This window comes from Dendrobates tinctorius, unplaced genomic scaffold (assembly GCF_039654945.1).
Source record: "Dendrobates tinctorius isolate UK_male_01 unplaced genomic scaffold, ASM3965494v1 ptg000156l, whole genome shotgun sequence".
Classification (NCBI taxonomy): domain Eukaryota; kingdom Metazoa; phylum Chordata; class Amphibia; order Anura; family Dendrobatidae; genus Dendrobates; species Dendrobates tinctorius.
In genome coordinates, this window is record NW_027361823.1 from 236,692 (window position 1) to 260,052 (window position 23,361).

At 48.3% G+C, this 23,361-nt stretch overlaps 1 protein-coding gene across 1 annotated transcript in view; it reads right to left on the minus strand.

The window, feature by feature from the left end:
* The window catches only part of PLCE1 (phospholipase C epsilon 1), a 579,770-nt gene that overhangs the window by 142,708 nt on the left and 413,701 nt on the right, over positions 1-23,361 (minus strand). The gene's annotated exons all lie outside the window — the stretch shown is intronic.

A 23,361-nucleotide genomic window follows, 5' to 3' on the forward strand; every position in this document is an offset into this window, starting at 1 on the left:
TGTAAACCCTAGAGATGGTTGTGCGTGAAAATCCCAGTAGATCAGCAGTTTCTGAAATTCTCAGACCAGCCCTTCTGGCACCAACAATCATGCCACGTTCAAAGGCACTCAAATCACCTTTCTTCCCCATACTGATGCTCGGTTTGAACTGCAGGAGATTGTCTTGACCATGTCTACATGCCTAAATGCACTGAGTTGCCGCCATGTGATTGGCTGATTAGAAATTAAGTCTTAACACACAGTTGGACAGGTGTACCTAATAAAGTGGCCAGTGAGTGTATTTCATGTACATTCCATGGCCAAGATGCATAAGAAATCTATAATACCTGTTAGGCGTCGGGTTCCAGGTGCTGCACAGCAGGAATCCTGAGCCTTGCCACCTTCGGTCTCCCATTCCTCTCCGGCCGCAGTGGAGTCTGCTCAGCAGGCTTCACAATCCCGGTGTTTAGCCCACATCAGCATTGTGGGGTCAGTTGCTACTGCCACCTCCGGTTCAGTTATGGCAATGCAACCTGGCCAGCAGCAAAAGCCTCCAGAGGCTAAGTCTTTCCTTCGGCCCACTAAGCATGCTCATGAGACGATCTCCCATAGGGGATCGGGAGTCACATGCTCAGGTCCTTCTCCTGTTCCAATTGGTCCATCAGGAAGGTCCCGGAAGTGCACAGCTATAAAAGGTCGGCATGGCCGCTCGGCCATGCGCTAGTATAGACTCTTGTTGCTATATGTGTGGATGATGACGGATACATGTACCAGGTGAATGACTCATTAAAATTCCCCTCCCTTGGATATTACGTATGTGGTTAGGGAACTAGTTTCAGAGTCAGCGCAGTCACCTTCAGTTAGCGGCGTTTGCAGCTGCGATGTCACACGCTCGGTAGGTCTAGAGGGACGCTGGTCCTATGTTCTGGGGCCAGAGTTCTGTGACCATATACCGAGCGTTCATCTCCCCGAGCGCTGTGAGTGTGAACAGGCTCGGCATTTGTGTATTAGCGATAGTGCGGCTCTGTGAGGTAACAGAGTCTGCCCAGCGCACACCGGGTGACGTTTAACCCGCGTGTGTTATACCGCCATATAGGGCGGCCGCCATTACTTAGCAGTGTACCACCTCTGCACGGTGGACCCCGGGTGGCGAATGCACTTACTATTATTTTATAATTTGGTGCGTTCTGCCAGCCCTAACATTATACTAGCGCCAGGGTCTGGCTAGTAATGGCGGATAAGCAGCAGCTACTGCAGCACATTCGGCAGCTGGGGGGCAGGTTGGCGGCTCTCATCGTTCAACCTCAGCTGCGAATGTTACTGGGGCAGCTGCTCAGGCAGCTGCTGAGGCTGTCTTCCGTGTTGCTACGTCCATCCCTGCACCGATGTTATCCCACCTCCCGCTGCCCGAGAAGTTCTCGGGCGATAGTGCGTCCTGCAGGGGATTCTGTTGTGAGTTAATTTTTCCCTTCACCATTGAGGTCTGATGAACTCCCTCCTCTGGTAAAGGAAGATAGTGAGACTGATTACCAAACACCTGGGCAGCTAGATGATAATTGGGTGGCTGGAATTGAGGACTGGATATAAGGCTGCCGATGCCCTTCTTCCTGGCTAGTGATTTTCCTGCTGGATTCTTGGAGACCAGTCTGATTCCTGCGTCTCAAAGCTAAGTTTTTCTGCTCTGCTTTGTACTCTTCAGTTTTGTTTTTGTTTTGCCTTGTTTTTTGGGAGTTCTGCCATCCCCGGCCGGGGGTGAGCTGACTTCCATTTTTGTCTCTGATCTGTTGATCTTTTGCTCTGTCTTCAGAATATACCTGAGTGCTGATATAGTCTTTTGAAGTCTAGCAACTTCAGGGCCTGTTTTTCCTATCAGTCGGTTGGCTCATTTTGATAGGGTTTTTGCGGATGGCAGACAGCAGCTTTCCTATCCTGTCCTATGTAGTTAGCTTGGGCCCCATCATTTGCTCAACCTATCTTTCTATCTGTGTTAGTGTTTTCATCTTGCTTCACCGTCATTATATGTTGGGGGCTGCCTATTGCTTTGGGGTCTGCTCTGGGGCAGTTTAGTTTTTCCCCTTTCTGTCTTTAGGCTATGTAGCTCTCCGGCTGTGATCGAGGGGTCTAGGGCACCGTAGGAACCCCCCACGGCTACTGCTAGTTGTTGTGGATAGGTTCAGGGGTCTGCAATCCGATAGCTGCCAACCTCTCTGGTTTTTCTGGACTTAGCTGGTATTTTGTTTTTTCCTCCTTCAGTGACTCATCATAACAGGATTCGTTAGCCAGTGTGCTATTCAGCTTGAGCTGCTGGCCGCGCAATGTCCCTCTGAGCAGGCTAAGGTCGGATTCATCATGTCCCTTCTGGCTGGCAGGGCTCTGGAGTGGGCCACCCCACTGTGGGAGCGTGGTGACCCCGTGGTTCAGGGAGCCTCGCAGTTCCTAGCCTTAATGAAGCAGGTCTTTCTGGGACCACTGGTCACACAAGATACCGCACTCCAGCTGTTGGCCTTGACACAGGGTTCGTTCCCGGTCAATCAGTATGCCATTTGGTTTTGGACACTGGCTTCCGAGCTGGAATGGTCAGACAATACTCTAATACCAATTTTTTGGAGGGGTTTGGCTGACCACGTTAAGGACGCTCTGGCCACTCGGGAGGTTCCCGGCACTCTGGAGGAGCTCATTACCATCTCCAACCGTATTAATCTCCGCTTCTTAGAGCGAGGGTTGGAGCACTGCCAGTCCAGACAGAGGTTTAGGTTGGCTCCAACTTTCTCCAAACCTCTGGCGCGTTCGAGTCATCGGCAGTTAGAGAGATGCCTCACACGGGCTCTAAGTTCCGCACAGATCGAACCTCCATAGCTCACGCTCACTGACGACCATCTGGTCACCTTGCCAATAGGTGCCCACAGCGTTCAGAGAGACGTCCGCGTTTAGTGGCAACAGCAGAAGGGTTATGAGACACCACACAGTTTTCCTCCAAGCTAACCTTTAAGGGGGTGTTGGAGTTTGGCTCCTCTCCTCTGGCAGTGTAGGTTTGTGTAGATTCTGGAGCTGAGGGTAATTTTGTGTCCTCAGCCTTTGCGCTCCAGCACGCAGTCCCCTTGGATATGCTACCTCAGCCGGTCACCATCAGGGTGATGAACGGTTCGACATTACCCTCACAAATTACCCATCAGACTGCTCCATTAAAACTCTCACTGCCTCCGTCCCATCACGAGACAGTGTCGCTGTGATGGTCAACGTGTGACTGGACACACCGCCTCCAGCAGGGCGAATTTCTATGGCACACGTGACCCTGGATACACCGCCTCCAGCAGGGCGAAATTAAATAATAAAGGGAAACACCAGGGAAACTGATACAATGGAGGGCCCTGCAATAGGGAATGGGGGCATGGAGACCTCCTGCACTCCCCTGAGTCAGTGTCTCTACACTCCTAACCAGGGCTGCCATCAGGGCATGACAGCCCTTACTGCTGTATGGGGCCCGATGAACAGCAGTACAGAAGGGGGCCCGCAGATCAGGGGCCCCGCTCCTGTGCTGCCAGTCATCGGGCCCCAACTGCTGTGCGTCATATGGGCACACAGGGGCAAATATGGAGACCGGGGGCAGGACTGGAGTCACACAGGGGCAAATATGGAGACAGGGGGCAGGATTGGAGACACACAGGAGCAAATATGGAGACAGGGGTCAGGATTGGAGACAGGGCACAGGATTAGAGACATACAGGGCCAAATATGTAGACATGGGGGCAAAATGCAAGACATGGAGGCAGAATGCAAGACATGGAGGCAGAATGCGAGACATGGGGCAAAATGCGAGACATGGGGGCAAAATGCGAGACATGGGGGCAAAATGCGAGACATGGGGGCAGAATGCAAGACATGAGGCAGAATGCAAGACATGGAGGCAGAATGCAAGACATGGAGGCAGAATGCAAGACATGGAGGCAGAATGCAGACATGGGGGCAAAATGCGAGACATGGGGGCAGAATGCAAGACATGGAGGCAGAATGCAAGACATGGAGGCAGAATGCGAGACATGGGGCAAAATGCGAGACATGGGGCAAAATGCGAGACATGGGGCAAAATGCGAGACATGGGGCAAAATGCGAGACATGGGGCAGAATGGAAGACATGGAGGCAGAATGCAGACATGGGGCAAAATGCGAGACATGGGGCAAAATGCGAGACATGGGGGCAGAATGCAAGACATGGGGGCAGAATGCAAGGCATGGAGGCAGAATGCAAGACATGGAGGCAGAATGCAGACATGGGGGCAAAATGCGAGACATGGGGCAAAATGTGAGACATGGGAGCAGAATGCAAGACATGGGGGCAGAATGCAAGACATGGGGGCAGAATGCAGACATGGGTGCTGAATGCAGGCATGATGGGGGCAGAATGCAGACATGATGGGGGCAGAATGCAGACATGGGGTCAGGCAGAATATGACTGAGACACAGGAGGGGGCTGAATGCGAGACATGGGGCAGAATGTGAGACATGAGGGCAGAATGTGAGACATGAGGGCAGAATGTGAGACATGAGGGCAGAATGTGAGACATGAGGGCAGAATGCAGAACGTGAGGGCAGAATGCAAGACATGGGGGCAGAATGTGAGACATGAGGGCAGAATGCAGAACGTGAGGGCAGAATGCAAGACATGGGGGCAGAATGCAGACATGGGGCAGAATGTGACAGTAAGACACAGGAGGGGGCAGAATGTGATAGTGAGACACAGGAGGGGGCAAAATGTGAGACATGGGGCAGAATGTGACAGTAAGACACAGGAGGGGGCAGAATGTGACAGTGAGACACAGGAGGGGGCAGAATGACCATGGGGGCAGAATGTGAGACACGGGGTCAGAATGGACATGGGGGCATAATGTGACAGTGAGACACAGGAGGGTGCAGAATGTGACAGTGAGACACAGGGGACAGAACGTGACAGTGAAACACAGGAGGGGACGGAATGTGAGGCACGGGGACAGAATGTGAGGCACGGGGCAGAATGTGACAGTGAGACACAGGAGGGGGCAGAATGTGACAGTGAGACACAGGAGGGGGCAGAATGTGAGACACAGGGGGCAGGATGGGAGACACATGGTGCAGGATCATGGGGCAGGATGGATACGATGTAGACAGATGGGGCAGGATCTGGAGATCATGTGGGGGCAGAATGGATACTCATGAGGCCAGGATGAGAGAAAATATGGCTGGAGCCAGGATGGGGGATATTATTACCATAGGGGCTAATTAAGGGATATTATTACTGCAGTGATGTATTTATTTTATTTTTTTGAGGATACTGTTTTAAATGGGGGGAGGTTCTGTTACTATGCAGAGTGACACTATGTCGCCTTTTTTTCTTCATCTGGTGTAGTGTAGAAGTTGGGAAAAAAATTAAGTAATGTGTTTTGCAAGCGGTGCTCTAGATAACTGTGTTATTTCCTGCAGAGACGAGCCCTGGCTGGAAGACGTGATGGCGATCTGTGCTGGATGAAAGATGAAAAGCAAAGATGAAGGACTTCACCTAGAGACATCACTGGTGAGTTTGTGTTACCTGTACAATGACACTATACACTATATACAGAGTGCCTTTGTATAATGTCACTGGTGATCACTGTATTACCTGTACACAGACACTACATACTAAGTACAGATCTCCTGTGTATAATGGCACTTATGGTGACAGTAAAATGTTTTTTTATTAAAGATCAGTATTGTAGTATCCAGTCACCATGTGCTGGTAATATGTGGTCTGGTCATGGTGCGGTGGTATTTGTCCCTTGTATGTGCTATTATTCTGTCACTGGTGGTAATATGTGGTCTGGACTTGGTATGGCTGTATTTGTTCCTTATATGTGGTATTATTGGTCACCATGTGGTGGTAATATGGTGTCTGGGCATGGTGTGGTGGTATTTGTCCCTTTGGATGTGATATTATTGGTCATTTTAAAAATTGAAAAATAAATAAAAAAAATATACCTAAATTGTATTGGATATTTTAACAAATGTTTAATAGGTTAGAATAGAATAGGGATCATCCAAAAGAGTCTACCTTGTGGTGGCAGATTTAAAAAATCTTTTGGTCATAACAAGAGCTGCTGGCTATGTGTGTGATCTGGAGATGGGAACTGTTAATGTGTGATTGGTGAGAAGGGGAATTTTTCTAAGAGAGAGTGGTGGGGCTGTGGACAGTTTGAGGGGTGGAGCCTGGGTGGAGTCTCAAGGGGGCCCCGAAAATTTTGCCAGTATGTGGCCCCAAAATTCCTAGTGGCAGCCCTGCTTCCTAACGATCCCTTGGCCGGTTCCGCACCGGGCGCCGATCAGGAACCTAAAAAACCCTAGCTCGCCCTGCACCTAACCCTTACTAGTGAAATGGACGGTGCTTAAACTAATCCCACTACTGCACTGAAACACACAAAAGGAAAGTTACAAAACAGGGGTAACACCACTTAGCTTTGCTCTGTTGCTCTTGCTCCCAGCAACAGAGTGCACCACCAGAATTCAGCTTCCACTTGAAGCTACTACACCAGAGCTCTGCCTGAGCTGCAAGGAACTCCTCTCTGTAGTTACTTCCTCCACCAGACTTGGTTGGAAATGAGCAATATCACCAACAGTGATTGCAACCACCTGACACTTTTTTCTAGGTAAGAGCCAGCAATCACACCTGATTCATAATCATGTGCACTAAACTAAAGTAACCAGAGTGCAATGACCCTATCGGCCACCGGGGGCAAAACTAGAACTGAAATCACCACAGTGCAATGACCCTAATCGCCACCGGGGGCAAAACTACCTTAAAGCCAAAGGCTTGAAGGAAAAAAAAAGGTTACTAGTGCATTTATCTGTCATAATCCAACCTGGGTCATGACAGTCTCTCCTTATTATGCCCGAGGGCATCGACTAGGTCCTCCTAGAAGTTCCCTGGTTGCATTGCCACTCTCCCCATATAGAGTGGTCCTCGGGGAGAATACTGGGTTGGAGCAAGTCCTGTGAGGATAGTTGTGTGAAGGACCATGTTCAGAAAGCCTCCACCAAGGTCCTAGCAGATCTCTCCGCACTCCCAAGTCACTACCAGCAATACGCGGACGTGTTCTCGAAAAAGTCCGCTGAGACCCTTCCGCCCCATCGTCCCTATGACTGTCCTATAGACCTCTTGCCAGGCGTGGAACCTCCTCGAGGTCGCGTACATCCTCTGTCCCTTCCAGAGACAGAGGCCATGTCCCAGTACATCCGTGAGAACCTGGCAAGGGGGTTTATTAGGAAGTCGGTGTCACCAGTGGGGGGCGGGATTCTTCTTTGTACAGAAGAAGAGTGGAGAGCTGCGCCCATGCATTGACTACAGAGGTCAAAAACAAATATCCTTTTCCCCTGATCTCTGAGTTGTTCGACAGGTTGCGTGGGGCCCGGGACTTCACTAAGCTAGACCTACGTGGGGCTTACAACCTGATCCGCATACGCAAAAGGGATGAGTGGAAGACAGCCTTTAATACCAGGGATTGCCATTATGAGTATCTGGTCATGCCCTTCGGCCTCTGTAACGCCCCAGCTGTCTTCCAGGACTTCGTAAATGATGTCTTTCACAATATGCTCTCCACCTCGGTGGTGGTCTATCTGGATGACATCCTCATGTTCTCTCCAGATTGGGCCTCTCACCGGAGAGACGTCTGCAAGGTCTTCGACCGCTTGCGGGCGAATTCTCTCTTCGACAAGTTGGAGAAGTGTCAGTTTGAGCAGGATTCTTTACCTTTCCTGGGCTACATCATCTTGGCCCAGGGGTTGGCTATGGATCCTGCCAAATTGCAGGCGGTAATGGACTGGCAGGAGCCCCACTCTCAAAGCGGTGCAGCGCTTTTTGGCGTTTGTTAATTACTACCGTCAGTTCATTCCCCACTTCTCCACACTGGTAGCTCCTTTGGTCACCCTCATCAAAAAGGGAGCTAATCCCAAGGTTTGGTCAGAACAGGTCTCCGCGGCCTTCTCGTCTCTTAAGACCCATTTTGCTGGCGCTTCCATTCTCCACCGTCCCGATGTGGATAAACCCTTTATCCTAGAGGTGGATGCCTCGTCCTTCGGTGCAGGAGCAGTCCTTTTCCAGAAGGATGCTCAAGGTCGGAAGCATCGCTGCTTCTTCTCAAAGACCTCACCGGTGGAGAGAAACTACTCCATCGGGGACAGGGAGCTGCTGGCAACGAAGTTGGCCTTTTCCGAGTGGAGACATCTCCTGGAGGGAGCCCGGTTTCCCTTTCAGGTGTACACCGACCATAAAAACCTGGTCTATTTACAAACGGCCCAGCGCTTGAACTCTCGCCAAGCTAGGTGGTCGCTCTTCTTCTCCCGCTTCTGCTTCACCTTGCACTATCTGTCCGGTGAGAAGAACGTCCGGGCTGATACTCTCTCGCTCGGTAGTGTCAGCGGAGGAGGAGGCTGAGCATTGGCTAATCGTCCCCTCTGAAAGCCTGAGGACCGTGGCTCTGGTCGCCCTCGAGTCAGTGCCACCGGGCAAGACCTTTGTTCCTCCCTGCCTGCAGCCAGAGGTTCTTGCGTGGGCGCACGCGTCCAGGGTGGGTGGTCACTTTGGTAATAAGCGGACCACGGAACTCCAGGCAAGGACTTATTGGTGGCTGCACATGACTCTGGACATGAGAGAATACATTCAGGCATGCGTCTCTTGTGCTCGGAACAGGTTCTCTAGGCAGAGGCCGGCTGGTTTACTATACCCTTTGCCGGTGGCAGACAGACCCTGGGAGATGGTCGGCATGGATTTTGTGGTTGGCCTGCCCAAATCCAGTGGCAGCACGGTCATCTGGGTGGTCACCGATCATTTTTCTAAAATGGTGCATCTGGTGCCACTCGTGCGGCTGCCTTCTGCCCGTGGTCTCGCCGCGCTGTTCATTAAGCAAGTATTTCGTTTGCATGGTATGCCGGACAAGATAGTTAGTGACCGAGGTCCCCAATTTGCATCTCGGTTTTGGAGAGAGCTCTGCAGTCTACTCAGCATTGAGCTAAATTTGTCCTCCGCTTATCATCCCGAGACGAACGGGTTGGTTGAGAGAGCTAACCAAACTCTGGTCACTTACCTGCGACATTTTGTCTCTGCCAGGCAGGATGACTGGGCATCCTTACTACCGTGGGCAGAATTTGCCCTGAATAATACAGTGGCTGATTCCACTGGTCAGACTCCGTTCCTCCTTAATTACGGCCAGCATCCGCGCGTCCCCATCCCGATGCCAGTATCTTCCACTGATTCCAGGGTGGCAGACTGGGCAGTGGAGGCTCGCAACATTTGGGATTGCACTCAGGATGCCATTCAAGCCTCTAAGGAGAGAATGAGGGTGTCCGCCGACACACATCGGTGTCCCGCTCCGACTATTGCCCCTGGCGACTTGGTGTGGCTCTCTGCCCGAAATATCAGGCTGTAGACCGAGTCCACCAAATTTGCACCACGATACATTGGTCCCTTCAAGGTCCTGGAGCAGGTCAACCCTGTGGTCTATCGCTTGGCTCTTCATCCCCACTTGGCCATTTCTGACACCTTTCACGTGTCCCTCCTTAAGCCTGCCTACTTGTCCCGCTTTTCTGAGTCATTTTCCGGGACATCTGACCTGTCTTCGGATGAGTTTGAGGTCAATGCCATCGTGGGTTGCAGGGTGGTGCGTGGTAAAAAATTTTATTTGGTGGACTGGAAGGGTCATGGTCCTGAGGTTTGGACCTGGGAGCCAGTGGAGAATATCCACGCTCCGCTCCTTATTGCGGCTTTTGAGCACAGCGAGGCTCAGAGGGGAGGGGGCCCTAGGAGGGGGGTAATGTTAGGCTGTTAGGCGTCAGGTTCCAGGTGCTGACATGTTCATTCCCCACCTATAAAGCACAGGGAATATACACATGTTTATATGAGATATGTGTTCATTCCCCTATTCGCTACATATATTTCATGTAAATTCCATGGCCAAGATGCATAAGAAATCTATAATACCTGTTAGGCGTCGGGTTCCGGGTGCTGCAAAGCGGGAATCCCGAGCCTTGCCACCTTCGGTCTCCCATTCCTCTTCGGCCGCAGTGGAGTCTGCTCAGCAGACTTCATGATCCCGGCGTTCAGCCCACACCAGCATTGTGGGGTCAGTTGCTACTGCCACCTCCAGTTCAGTTATGGCAATGCAACCTGGCCAGCAGCAAAAACCTCCAGAGGCTGTCTTTCCTTCGGCCCACTGAGCATGCTTATGAAACGATCTCCCATAGGGGATCGGGAGTCACATGCTCAGGTCCTTCTCCTGTTCCGATTGGTCCATCAGGAAGGTCCTGGAAGCACACGGCTATAAAAGGTCGGCATGGCCGCTCGGCCATGCGCTAGTATAGACTCTTATTGTTATATGTGTGGATGATGACGGATGCATGAACCAGGTGAATGACACATTAAGATTCCCCTCCCTTGGATATTACGTATGTGGTTAGGGAACTAGTTTCAGAGTCAGCGCCAGTCAGTGGCTAGCCATAGGCCACAAGTGCTCGTCACTTCCCAGCACTAGCATCCGATGGTGTCGCCTGCCATCGGGCACCATCATACCACGCCTAGCAGTGTCACTCCGCGGCAGTCACCTTCAGTTAGCAGCGTTCACAGCTGCAACGCCACACGCTCGGTAGGTCTAGAGAGACGCTGGTCCTATGTCCTGGGGCCAGAGTTCTGTGACCATATACTGAGCGTTCATCTCCCCGAGCGCTGTGAGTGTGTCAGGAACACCGCACTGAACTTGCTCACTGAGCCAGTGCGCGTGTCCTGAGTAAAGCGAACAGTGCTCAAAGATACCTGTGGAGCGGGCAGCAGCCGAGTAGATGCGTACTTCAGAGCCGCAGGACCTGAAGCACGTGACTGCTAGGGGCATGGCCTAAACTCCACAGAGCTAGGGGCTGCAAGATAACTCCTAGCAGGGTAACTGCAAGACAAAGTTACCAGGGGGCATAGACAGGGAGAATAGTCAAGACGTAGCCAGTGAGTCACACACAGTGATAGCTGCAAAGGTACAAGAGGGGCGAGCAGAGAGTAGTCAGGTCACAGGCAATGAGTCATACACAGAGATAATAATGCAGTACAAAATCAACAGGCAAACTCACAACGGGAAACAGAACCGGGTCAGAACCATATAAACAAGCTATAGCAACAAACAGGCACACAGGGGTCAGCACACTAGGCCAAAGGCAAAAGTATAACTGGCAGGGATGGAAGCTTCCCAGGGGTTTAAGAAGCTCTCCCAGAACCAGAAAGAGGCCACAATCATTAACCCCAGGTGTGCAGGTCAAAACCTGCACCGAGCTCCAGACATTAACTCCAGGTGTGCAGCTCAAAAACCTGCACTGGGATCATGACAGTACCCCCCTCTCAATGGGGGGCCTCTGGACCCCCAGGCTTCCCCGGGTACTTGGCATGGAAAGCCCGATCCAGGCGATCTGCATGTACCGAGCGAGCAGGGACCCATGAGCGCTCCTCTGGTCCATATCCCTTCCAGTGGATCAGGTACTGCAAACAGCAGCGCACCCGCTGAGAGTCCACAATATGTCCGACCTCATACTCCAATTGACCCTCCACCAGCACTGGAGGAACAACAGACTCAGAGTTCTCTTTGACAGATCCTGCGGGTTTCAACAGAGATTTATGAAACACATTAGATATTTTTAAGGAGGTGGGGAGACGCAACCTATATGCCACTGGGTTGACTATCTCCATAATCTCGTACGGACCAATGAACTTTGGTCCCAACTTAGCTGATGGTACCTTTAAGTTGATGTTACGTGTGGAGAGCCAAACCTTCTCTCCCACCTGAAACATGTCTCCCGAGGTTCTCTTTTTGTCCGCAAAATATTTGTATCTCCCCTGGGCCCGAGAGATATTACGCCGGACTTCAGCCCAGAGGTTTTTTAACCGTTGAACGGACCCCTCTGCCCCTGGACAACCGGAATCCACCCGAGAAAACTCCCCAAAATGCGGATTAAACCCATAGTTAATCAGGAATGGGGACATGCTGGTAGACTGACTCACCCGGTTGTTAAAAGAGAATTCAGCCAACGGTAATGCATCACACCAATCCTCCTGTTTGGCGGAGGTCAGACACCTGAGAATTTGTTCCAGGGATTGATTGGTGCGTTCTGTCTGACCATTACTCTCCGGGTGATATGGCGACGAGAAGGAGAGTGAGATGCCCAATTTCATACAGAACGTCCTCCAAAATTTGGCCACAAACTGCACACCTCTGTCAGACACACAATTCCGGGGTACCCCATGCAATCGGACCACATACTACACAAACAACCTTGACAATGTTTCTGCTGAAGGTAATGCTGCCAAGGGAATGAAATGGGCCTGTTTAGAAAACCTATCCACCACCACCCAGATCACGGTATTGCCCCTGGAAGGTGGAAGGCCGGTAATAAAATCCATGGAAAGATGAGTCCATGGCCTATCAGGAACCGGTAAAGGTATGAGTTCCCCAGCTGGTCGGTTATGCGAGCTTTTGGAACAAGCAGAAACAAATTCCTTGACATCGGACCTTAATGAAGGCCACCAAAAACTCCTGGCTACTGCCTCTCTAGTGGCGTGATACCTGGATGAGCACTCAGCCTAGACTCATGAAACTCCTGCAGAAGTCTAGGCCGCAATGAATCTGGAACAAACAGTTTATCCCCTGGTCGGGTTGCCGGAGCTAGGGCCTGAGCCCTTAGAATTTCTTGTTCCAACTCAGTTGAGACCTCCGCCACTACCACCCCTGGGGGAAGAATGGAGGACGGCTCAGGGGAGACACTGGATCAAAACTTCTGGACAGGGCATCCGCTTTAACATTTTTGGATCCCGGTCGAAAAGTAATGGAGAACTGAAATCGTGAAAAACAACGTGACCAACGGGCTTGTCTAGGAGTAAGCCTCTTAGCAGATTCAAGGTATGCCAAACTTTTGTGATCTGTGACAACTGTGATAGGGTGAGCCGCCCCTTCCAAAAAGTGCCTCCATTCCTCAAACGCCAGCTTGACCGCAAGAAGTTCCCTATTGCCTAAATCATAGTTTTTCTCAGCTGAAGAGAACTTCTTGGAGAAGGAGGCACAGGGTTTGAGATTGGTAAGGGTGGCGGACCCTGGGACAGCACAGCCCCCACCCCCACTTCAGAAGCATCCACCTCCACAATGAATGGTTTGGACGGGTCAGGTTGTACCAACGCCGGGGCAGACATGAAACATTTCTTAATCGCTGAGAAGGATTCCTTAGCGAGTACAGACCAATTTTTTACATCAGCGCCCTTCTGGGTAAGATCCGTGAGTGGTTTAACCACTTGTGAGAAAGCTTTAATGAATCTCCGGTAATAGTTCTCAAATCCTAAGAAGTGCTGGAGCCCCTTGAGATCTCGAGGCTGAACCCAGTCAGCGATCGCCAGCACCTTCTTAGGATCCATACGAAACCCCTCACAGGACACAATCAACCCCAAAAAAGACAGCTCCTGTACAAAAAACAAACATTTTTCAAATTTAGCGAACAATTGGTTCTCTCTGAGTCTCTGGAGAACTGTCTTTAGATGTTGCAAGTGAGATTGACTGTCCAGGGAATACACCAAAATATCATCCAAATAAATAAAACGGCCTATCAGATCAGAAAACACAACATTGATGAAATTTTGGAAAATAGAGGGTGCATTAGTTAACCCAAACGGTAGTACCAGGTTCTCAAAGAGTCCTTCTGATGTGAGGAATGCTGTTTTCCACTCGTCCCCTTCCCGAAACCTTATCAGATTGTAGGCCTCCCGCAGATCTAACTTGGAGAACCATTGAGCCCCAGCTAACTGGTTACATAAGTCTGGGATGAGGGGAAGCGGGTAAAAGTTCCTAACCGTTATCTTGTTCAGTTCCCGAAAGTCGAGGCACGGCCGCAAACCACCATCTTTTTTCTTCACAAAGAAGAACCCTGCTGCCACAGGTGACACAGAAGGCCTGATATGCCCTTTGCGGAGGCTCTCAGCTATGTACTCCTTCATGGCTTGGCGCTCAGGCCCATACAAATTGAACAATCGAGCCTTAGGTAACTTGGCTCCGGGTACTAAATCAATGGCACAATCGTAAGGTCTATGAGGTGGCAGCGCCTCAGCCTCACTTTCGGAAAAAACGTCTTTGAAATCCTTCAGGTACTCCGGAATTCCTTCCAGACCGACAGACAACACAGACACGGATTTAACAGCGTTAACAAGATGTCCCAGGTTACCACATTTATTATTGCATCCCCATTGAGTGATTTCCTCTGTAACCCAATTAATGGTAGGATTATGGTGTTGAAGCCAAGGCATCCCCAGTACCAGTCCTGCAGGCAAGTTATCTAGCACAAGACAACTTAGTTTTTCCACATGAGTGGAACCCACTTTTAGAGAAAAAAGTTCAGACCTGCAACAGATACCGTCTTGGGTAAGAGGAGACGAGTCAATTGCCACAAGTTTAACAGGATCGTGAAGCCTGACTGTCCCTATCTTATTAAGAGTCATAACCTTGGTATCAATCAGGTTCACAGCAGAACCGCAGTCAATAAAAGCAGTAGTCTGAACAGGACCATAACCAAATTCCAGTTCCACCTGCTCACCATTTTTGCACATGAGGAAAATTGTACCTGAAGGTCTGGGTAGCCTCCTCGACTACTACCCAGACCTAGTCATTTCCCGCCATCTTGGAGGATGACGGACAGGAGGGGCAGTCCTTCTTCCAATGTCCAGATTTCCCACAATAGAAGAACAGCTGCTTTTCCCGGCGGCGTCTTCTTTCCTTTCCCTCACAGGTGACAGCGCTCACCTCCATAGCCATAGGACGAGTCCGGGTCTCATCTCCACTGAAGAATAATGGTGTTTTCCGTTGCATAATGCCTCTAGCCCGCAGCCTGCGATCCATGCGAACCGCTTGGATCATGGCATCCTCCAGGGATGAAGTGCCAAAGCATCTTTCAGACGTTCACACAGGCCTCTGTGGAACAGCCCCCAAAGGGCGGCATCACTCCAAGAAATCTCGGCTGCCCAACGTCTGATTTCAGTACAGAACCATTTGGCCGAGTGCTCCCCCTGACAGACACTCATCACCTTGTCCTCAGCCAACCGCACTCTATCAGGCACATCATAAATAAGCCCTAAGGCTTCAAAAAATGCATCCACAGACATTCTCTCAGGGGCAGAAGAGGAACGCGAAAATGCCCAGGCTTGTGGGGACCCCCTAAGCAGGGACATCACCACCCCCACCCTCTATTTCTCATCCCCAGAGGAGCGGGGTCTCAAAGAGAAAAAGAGCTTACAGCCCTCCTTAAATGCCCTGAAATCATCCTTGTTACCAGAAAATGTATCTGACAATTTAACCGGGGATTCGGGTGGGACTAAAATGACATCTCTATTCCCCACCTGCTGGAAACCTGCAGAAAGCACCCCCTGAACTGAGTCCTCCACCCGCCGTTGGGACTGGGCCAGAGCTTGGTGTTCCAAACTAAGCTTCTGCAGTAACTGAGTCAAGCATTTCACCTGCTCAGATAAAGCACACATTGGGTCCATGCTGCAGAAGTGAGGAGAGAAAAAAAAATTGTAGGCCAGTTATAATGTCAGGAACACCACACTGAACTTGCTCACTGAGCCAGTGTGCATGTCCTGAGTAAAGCGAACAGTGCTCAAAGATACCTGTGGAGCGGGCAGCAGCCGAGTAGATGCGTACTTCAGAGCCGCAGGACCTGAAGCACGTGACTGCTAGGGGCGTGGCCTAAACGCCACAGAGCTAGGAGCTGCAAGATAACTCCTAGCAGGGTAACTGCGAGACAAAGTTACCAGGGGGCATAGACAGGGAGAATAGTCAAGACGTAGCCAGTGAGTCACACACAGAGATAGCTGCAATGGTACAAGAGGGGCGAGCATAGAGTAGTCAGGTCACAGGCAATGAGTCATACACAGAGATAATAACGCAGTACAAAATCAACAGGCAAACTCACAATGGGAAACAACCGGGTCAGAACCATACAACCAAGCTATAGCAACAAACAGGCACACAGGGGTCAGCACACTAGGCCAAAGGCAAAAGTATAACTGGCAGGGATGGAAGCTTCCCAGGGGTTTAAGAAGCTCTCCCAGAACCAGAAAGAGGCCACAATCATTAACCCCAGGTGTGCAGGTCAAAACCTGCACCGAGCTCCAGACATTAACCCCAGGTGTGCAGCTCAAAAACCTGCACTGGGATCATGACATCATGACAGAGTGTGAACAGGCTCGGCATTTGTGTATTAGCGATAGTGCGGCTCTGTGAGGTAACAGAGTCCGCCCAGCGCACACCGGGTGACGTTTAACCCGCGGGTGTTATACCGCCATATAGGGCGTCCGCCATTACTTAGCAGCAGTGTACCACCTCTACACCTACTATTATTTTATAATTTGGTGCATTCCGCCAGCCCTAACAACCTCCCTATATTTTTGCACCGAAAAGTTATGTTCATTCTTTTTATTTATCCCTTTTCTTCATTCTTTTTAGTACGTCTCGAGAAAGTGGCCGACCCCTTTAAAGTTAGACGGGAGAGCTGGACCATCCAGACAGAAGAAGCCGTAAATGTGGTTCACGCTCTATGATACATTTAACACATCTTGTTATACTCAGACAAATTGCACAAGGGGTTTCAAAAACAAGGCCTAGGGGCTGCATGTGGTCACTGAGGTGGTCATCTGTGACAAACAGGGCTCTGGCTTCCGAGATATACTTGGGGCAGCAAAGAGGAGGTTGGAAGAAGAGTGCACGCAGCAACACCCCTTAATGAAATCACGCCTGAAACACAGTGTGTCAGAGCACAATGTTTTGATGGGAAGGTGTTGCTTTACCACCTGCTGGATCATTGATGGTAGGTGAATATGGAGAGAAGGACTGTTTTAACCCCTTCCCTACAATTGCCGTTCATGCACGGTGCAGTAGAACATGACTTACTGTAAACCAAGGTACACTACAGTGTGATGTTACTGGCACCATTAGTCAGCATTATCTTCACCAATGGTCAGCTGTATATCATTGCAGACACTCATGGCAGACAGCACGGACAGTAGTGACAGCGGTATTTAGAGGGTTATTTGAGGTAGAGGTCTGCCTCTAAGTCTTTGGGCACTCCACTATTGGGTGAGTGGGTGCTGATAGTAATGTCCTTTGAGCAGGCCAACCACGGTGCCTGTCAGCTGAAGTGTCAGTGTAAAACTATAATATTGCATAATATATCAACTAACAGGCAAGTTAAAGTTAAAAGGGAGAAAAAGAAAAATATTCAAAATTAAGCATGAAAAAAATCAGAAAAAACTATTTTGCCACTAAAAACGCTACTTTATGTAAAATGAACGTTAAAAAAAGTACTTGGTATTGCTGCCCGATCTATACAACTGCACCACAACTCATACAATGAACACTGATAAAAAAAAAAAAAGACGTATAGAAAAAATGCCACAATTCTGGGTCTTTTCAGTACATCCCAAGTATCAGAAAGTAGGAAACAGGCAACGTTTTGTCTTTCAATGACAATTTCTTCAGGAATTGTATACACACGTGGTCAAAATTGTTGGTACCCCTCATTTAATGACAGAAAAACCCACAATGGAGACAGAAATAACTTGAATCTGACAAAAGTAATAATAAAGAAAAAATCTATGAAAATGAACAAATGAAAGTCAGACATTGCTTGTCAACCATGCTTCTACAGAATTAAAAAAAAATAAAACTCATGAAATAGGTCTGGACAGAAATGATGGTACCCCTGATGTGACAACAGGGATATGTTAAATCAAGGTGTGTCCACTAATTAGCATCACAGGTGTCTACAATCTTGGGATCAGTGAGTGGGACTGTATAGAGGGCTCAGATACTCACTGTGCTGTTTGGTGACATGGTGTGTATCACACTCAACATGGACCAGAGGAAGTGAAGGAAAGTTGTCTCAGGAGATTAGAAAGAAAATTATAAACAAACATGTTAAAGGTAAAAGTTATAAGACCATCTCCAAGCAGCTTGATGTTCCTGTGACTACAGTTGCACATATTATTCAGAAATTTAAGCTCCATGGGACTGTAGCCAACCTCCCTGGACTTGGCTGCAGGAGGAAAACTGATGACAAATCAAAGAGACGGATAATACAAATGGTAACAAAAGAGCCCAGAAAAACTTCTAAACAGATTATAAGTGAACTTCAAGCTCAAGGAACATCAGTGTCAGATCGCACCATCCATCGTTGTATGAGCCAAAGTGGACTTCATGGGAGATGACCAAGGAGGACACCATTGTTGAAATAAAATCATAAAAAAGCCAGACTGGAATTTACCAAACTACATGTTGGGAAGCCACAAAGCTTCTGGGAGAATGTCCTATGGACAGATAAGACAGAAATGGAACTTTTTGGCAAGGCACATCAGCTCTATGTTCACAGATGGAAAAATGAAGCATATCAAGAAAAGAACACGATCCCTACTGTGAAACATGGAGGAGGCTCTGTTATGTTCTGGGGCTGCTTTGCTGGATCTGGCACAGGGTGTCTAGAATCTGTGCAGGGTACAATGAAATCTCAAGACTATCAAGGGATTCTAGACAGAAATGTGCTGCCCAGTGTCAGAAAGCTTGGTCTCAGTCGCAGACCATGGGTCTTGCAACAGGATAATGACCCAAAACACACAGCTAAAAACACCCAGGAATGGAAGAGGAAAACATTGGACTATTCTGAAGTGGTCTTCTATGAGCCCAGACCTAAATCCTATTGAGCATCTTTGGAAAGAGCTGAAACATGCCGTATGGAAAAGGCAACCTTCAAACACGAGACAACTGGAGCAGTTTGCCCATGAGTAGTGGGCCAAAACACCTGTCGAGAGGTGCAGAAGTCTCATTGACATTTACAGGAATTGTTTGATTGCAGTGATTGCCTCAAAAGGTTTTGCAACAAAATATTAAGTTAAGGCTACCATCATTTCTGTCCAGGCCTATTTCATGTGTTTTATTTTTTTTTAAACTCTGTGGAAGCATGGTTGAAAAGCAATGTCTGACTTTCATTTGTTCATTTTCATAGATTTTTTATTTATTATTACTTAAGTTATTTCTGCGACCATTGTGGGTTTTTCTGTCATTAAATGAGGGGCAACAACAATTTTTACCACGTGTGTATTTACATTCTCTTTGGAGCATGGAAAAATGTCATTAACTTCAGATGAGTGTACGGAGAACGGACAATTTTCATGCGTTTTGACATGCACATTTCATCCATATGCCGTCTGTAAGTCATCTATACATTCGTATTTTACTCTGCCTAACAACTATTTTTATACATCAATAGTAGAAATGTGAGAACATTCAGTTAACAGAAAATTTTAACAATTTGCAAATCGATTCATTGAAATCACCCAGAAAAATGCCAGCTTACATTTTACACATTGCAGAAGAATACATCACCCAGAGAAGGCTCACATGATCCCAGGCATGACCACCCAGGCTGCCCTATAATCCCTCGTAACAATCACATCTCAAAGTATAATACAGCCAATCAGAAGGGACTAATATATATAAGCCAAGTCAGAGAAGGTAGCAGGCATTTTAGGTGATTTAGGATAGTGAGAGTATGTCAGAGCTCACAGAACAACAACAGCGATACAAAAAGAAAGTCCTAAACCATTAGACAAATACTCTAGAAAGCAATGTGTTGCACAACCACAACACTTAATATGATGTGTGTGGTGTGTGATAGAGAGCAAGAGATAGATGTCTGCAGCAGCTCCAGACTCTCTGTGCTTGCTCAGTTATATGATTTAGCTGGCATCTGTCTCGCTGTAATTGTAATTCAAATGCACTTTCTTTTTGATTGTTAAGGCACTAGAAAGCAACAAGCCAGCACAGAAAAAAACCTGAAATCATGGTATTTGCTTGTCACAAATGAATGTACTGAGTTTTTGCATTTCTTGTGCAATCTTATTTGTGAAGTGGGAAATAATTGTTGTTTGAAAATGCAAAAGAGAATATCTGTTTTACAAGTCAATTTTTTACATCCATAAAAGCCACACTAATACAACAGTTTCAGATGCTATTTTTTTTTTTTTTTTTTTTACTTGTACTTACCTGACATTTCTTATTATGGTATGTCATTTATGGGATGGGGAATGAATTTCATTAAATAGAGTAAAAATGTATTTATTTTTTTCAAGGTGGAGAAGCACTTCCGTCAAAATGTGTATCTTAATATATTGCAACCATTATATTATATATAGCACTGTATACTGAGAATTGCTCATTTTACCATTCTACTCAGTTAATTCTTTGCTTGTCTCTGCTATATGCATAAACAGACAAGGCTCTGGGGTCCCAGGGCCACAATGTCCTCATCTTAAGAGGCATGCAGGGCAGGGAGGGGGGCCCAGACATATTTCTTGCACAGGGGCCCCAAACTATTAGTATGTGCCCCTGGGGAAGTATAAATATAAAATAACTCATACCATGGCAAAGAATGTGGGAACCACTAGTGGCAGCAGAAGCACCACCACCACTGGCACCAGCTGTCCGTGCAGTAGTATTGCCAAACACAGGCCACAAAATTAACTTCCTTTGCCTCCAACAAGTGTATTGTGGAATCAGGGCCAGCGTTAGGGGCAGGCAGACCAGGCAGCTGCCTAGGGCCCCCAGCCAGCGGCACATCACACAGCCGCTATGGGGCCCCTGTGAGGCAGGGGAGCCCACATGCCCCAAGCGCCGACTCCCGCCACCGCTGCCGCACTGAAGGAGGCAGTGATGGAGGAGAGAGCATCAGCTGACGCTCCCTCTCCCATCATTCCCCGCTCTGCCTCTGACACAGCGGGAGCGCGATGATGTCATCACGCTCTCACTGTGCGCCAGACAGAGCAGGAGGAGACAGGAGCAGCCAGCAGCGCAGGCACGAGGTGAAGGTGAGGAGAGTTTTTTTTTTTTTTTAAATCAGTGTGAGTACTGGACTGTGGGGCCACTCTGGGGGGGACTATATACCATGCTCGGCTGTACCATACCATGCTGGGGGGACTATATACCATGCTCGGCTGTATCATACCATGCTGGGGGGCTATATACCATGTTGGGCTGTATTACACCATTCTGGGGGGTTATATACCATGCTGGGCTGTATTATACCATGCTCGGCTGTATCATACCATGCTGGGGTGGCTATATACCATGCTGGGCCGTATTATACCGTGCTGGGCTATATTACACCATTCTGGGGGGGCTATATACCATGCTGGGCTGTATTATACCATCCTGAGCTGTATTATTCCATTCTGGGGGGTTATATACTATGCTGGGCTGTATTATACCATGCTGGGCTGTATTATACCTTTCTGGGGGGCTATATACCATGCTGGGCTGTATTATACCATTCTGGGGGGGCTATATACCATGCTGGGTTGGGCTGTATACCATGGTGGGCTGGGCTGTATACCATGGTGGGCTGGGCTGTATACCACGGTGGGCTGGGGTATATACCATGTGGTGCTGGGCTATATGCTATGCGGGTGTGTTATATACCATGGAGGGTACATTTTACATTATATTCTATAGGGGGAGGCTGTGTTATATAATATGGGGGGCTACATTATATTCTATGGGGAGGTGGGCTGTATTATATTCTATTTGGGGCTACATTATATTTATTATAATCGATGGGGGCTGCATTATACTATATGAGGAGGGCTACATTGTATTCTATGGAGGGGCTACATTATACTATATAAGGGACTGCATTATATCCTATGAGGGGGTTGCCATATATTCTATGGAGGGGCTGCATTATACTATATGGGGGTGGGGCTGCATTATATTCTATGGGGGAGTTACATTATTTTCTGTGGAGTGGCTGCATTATACTCTGGGGTAGCTGCATTATTCTCTAAGGGGTGGCTGCATTATACTATAAGAGGGGGGCTGCATTATATTCTATGGAGGTTACATTATATTGTATGGCGGGACTGCATTATGCTCTGTGGGGTGGCTGCATTATGCTCTATGGGGTGGCTGCATTATGCTCTATGGGGTGGCTGCATTATACTATATGTGGGCTGCATTATACTGTATCGAGGACTATGGGGAATACATTATATGAAGAACTATGGGGTGCATTATGCTATGGGAAGTGAATTGTACTACATGGGTGACTATAGCGGTGCATTATACTCTATGGAGAACTATGAGGAGTGTATTATACTATATGGAGGACTGAGCAGTGTATTTTAATATATGGAGGTCTATGAGGAGTGTATTATACTATATGGAGAACTATGGGGCTGATTATATTATATGGAGGACTATGGGGTGTAAACTGTATATGTGCTGCTGATAACATGATACTGTATGGTGATCTGTTAGGGTGTGTGCACACGTTGCGGATTAGTCTGCGGCTTTTTCTGCAGAGAATCCATATCTCTTGGCAGAAACCGCAGGGTAAAACAGATGCCTTTTTCCTGCGGATTCCTAGCATGTGTACAGCGGATTTGATGCAGGTTCTAGTGCGGTTTGTCAGTGCGGATGAGAGAGAGAGAGATTGATTGATTTGTATGTCCAGGAACGTACACTGCAGCTGCGGTTCCGCAAAAAAGATGTTACATGCTGCGGAAAATAAACCGCAGCAAATCTTCGTGGAATTTTCCGCAGCATATGCACGGCGGATTTGGTTTTCCATAGGTTTACATGGTACTGTAAACCGCATGGAAACTGCTGCGGATCCGCAGGGCCGGATCCGCAGCAAAAACTGCAACGTGTGCACACACCCTTAGTGATCCATTAGTGATCGCTCTGTTCCCATCATTCTTTCTCAGACGGAAAGAGGCCGGGAAACAAGTGTTGAACGACTTCTTCAATTTTGTCGATCACACTCATTTAGCGGCCTGAACTCAGCGCATGTAAATACAACCGAAATGCTTCTGTGATGTGCAATATGTCAGCATTTGGGGCCCCATTTTAAACTTTGCCTAGGGCCCCACTTTGCCTAAAACCGGCCCTGTGTGGAATATATGGCATCAGTCATCTCAATAACAGCAGGTTGATGTTACCTCTGACAGCAACTCAGTTGCTTTATGTCAGTCAATGTTCTGCAAAGAACAGTCTGCTGGATCATAAATGACTAAGGAGGATAATTTTTGGACTAGCTTTTACTTAAAAATGAAAAAAAAAAAAACATGAAAAGTTTGTCAATGTGCTATCTTATTACAGGAGCTGCTGGTTATTGCTGGGTTACTATCCATTTGGTGAGGTCACTTTTACATTAATAAGGTTGTTGCTTGTGTTAAAGAGCTTGAAATAGGGTGGATACAGTCTTAGTAGACCTTAGGCTGTGTGCACACGCTGCGGATTTTGCTGCGGTGTACAGTACCATGATTCCCTA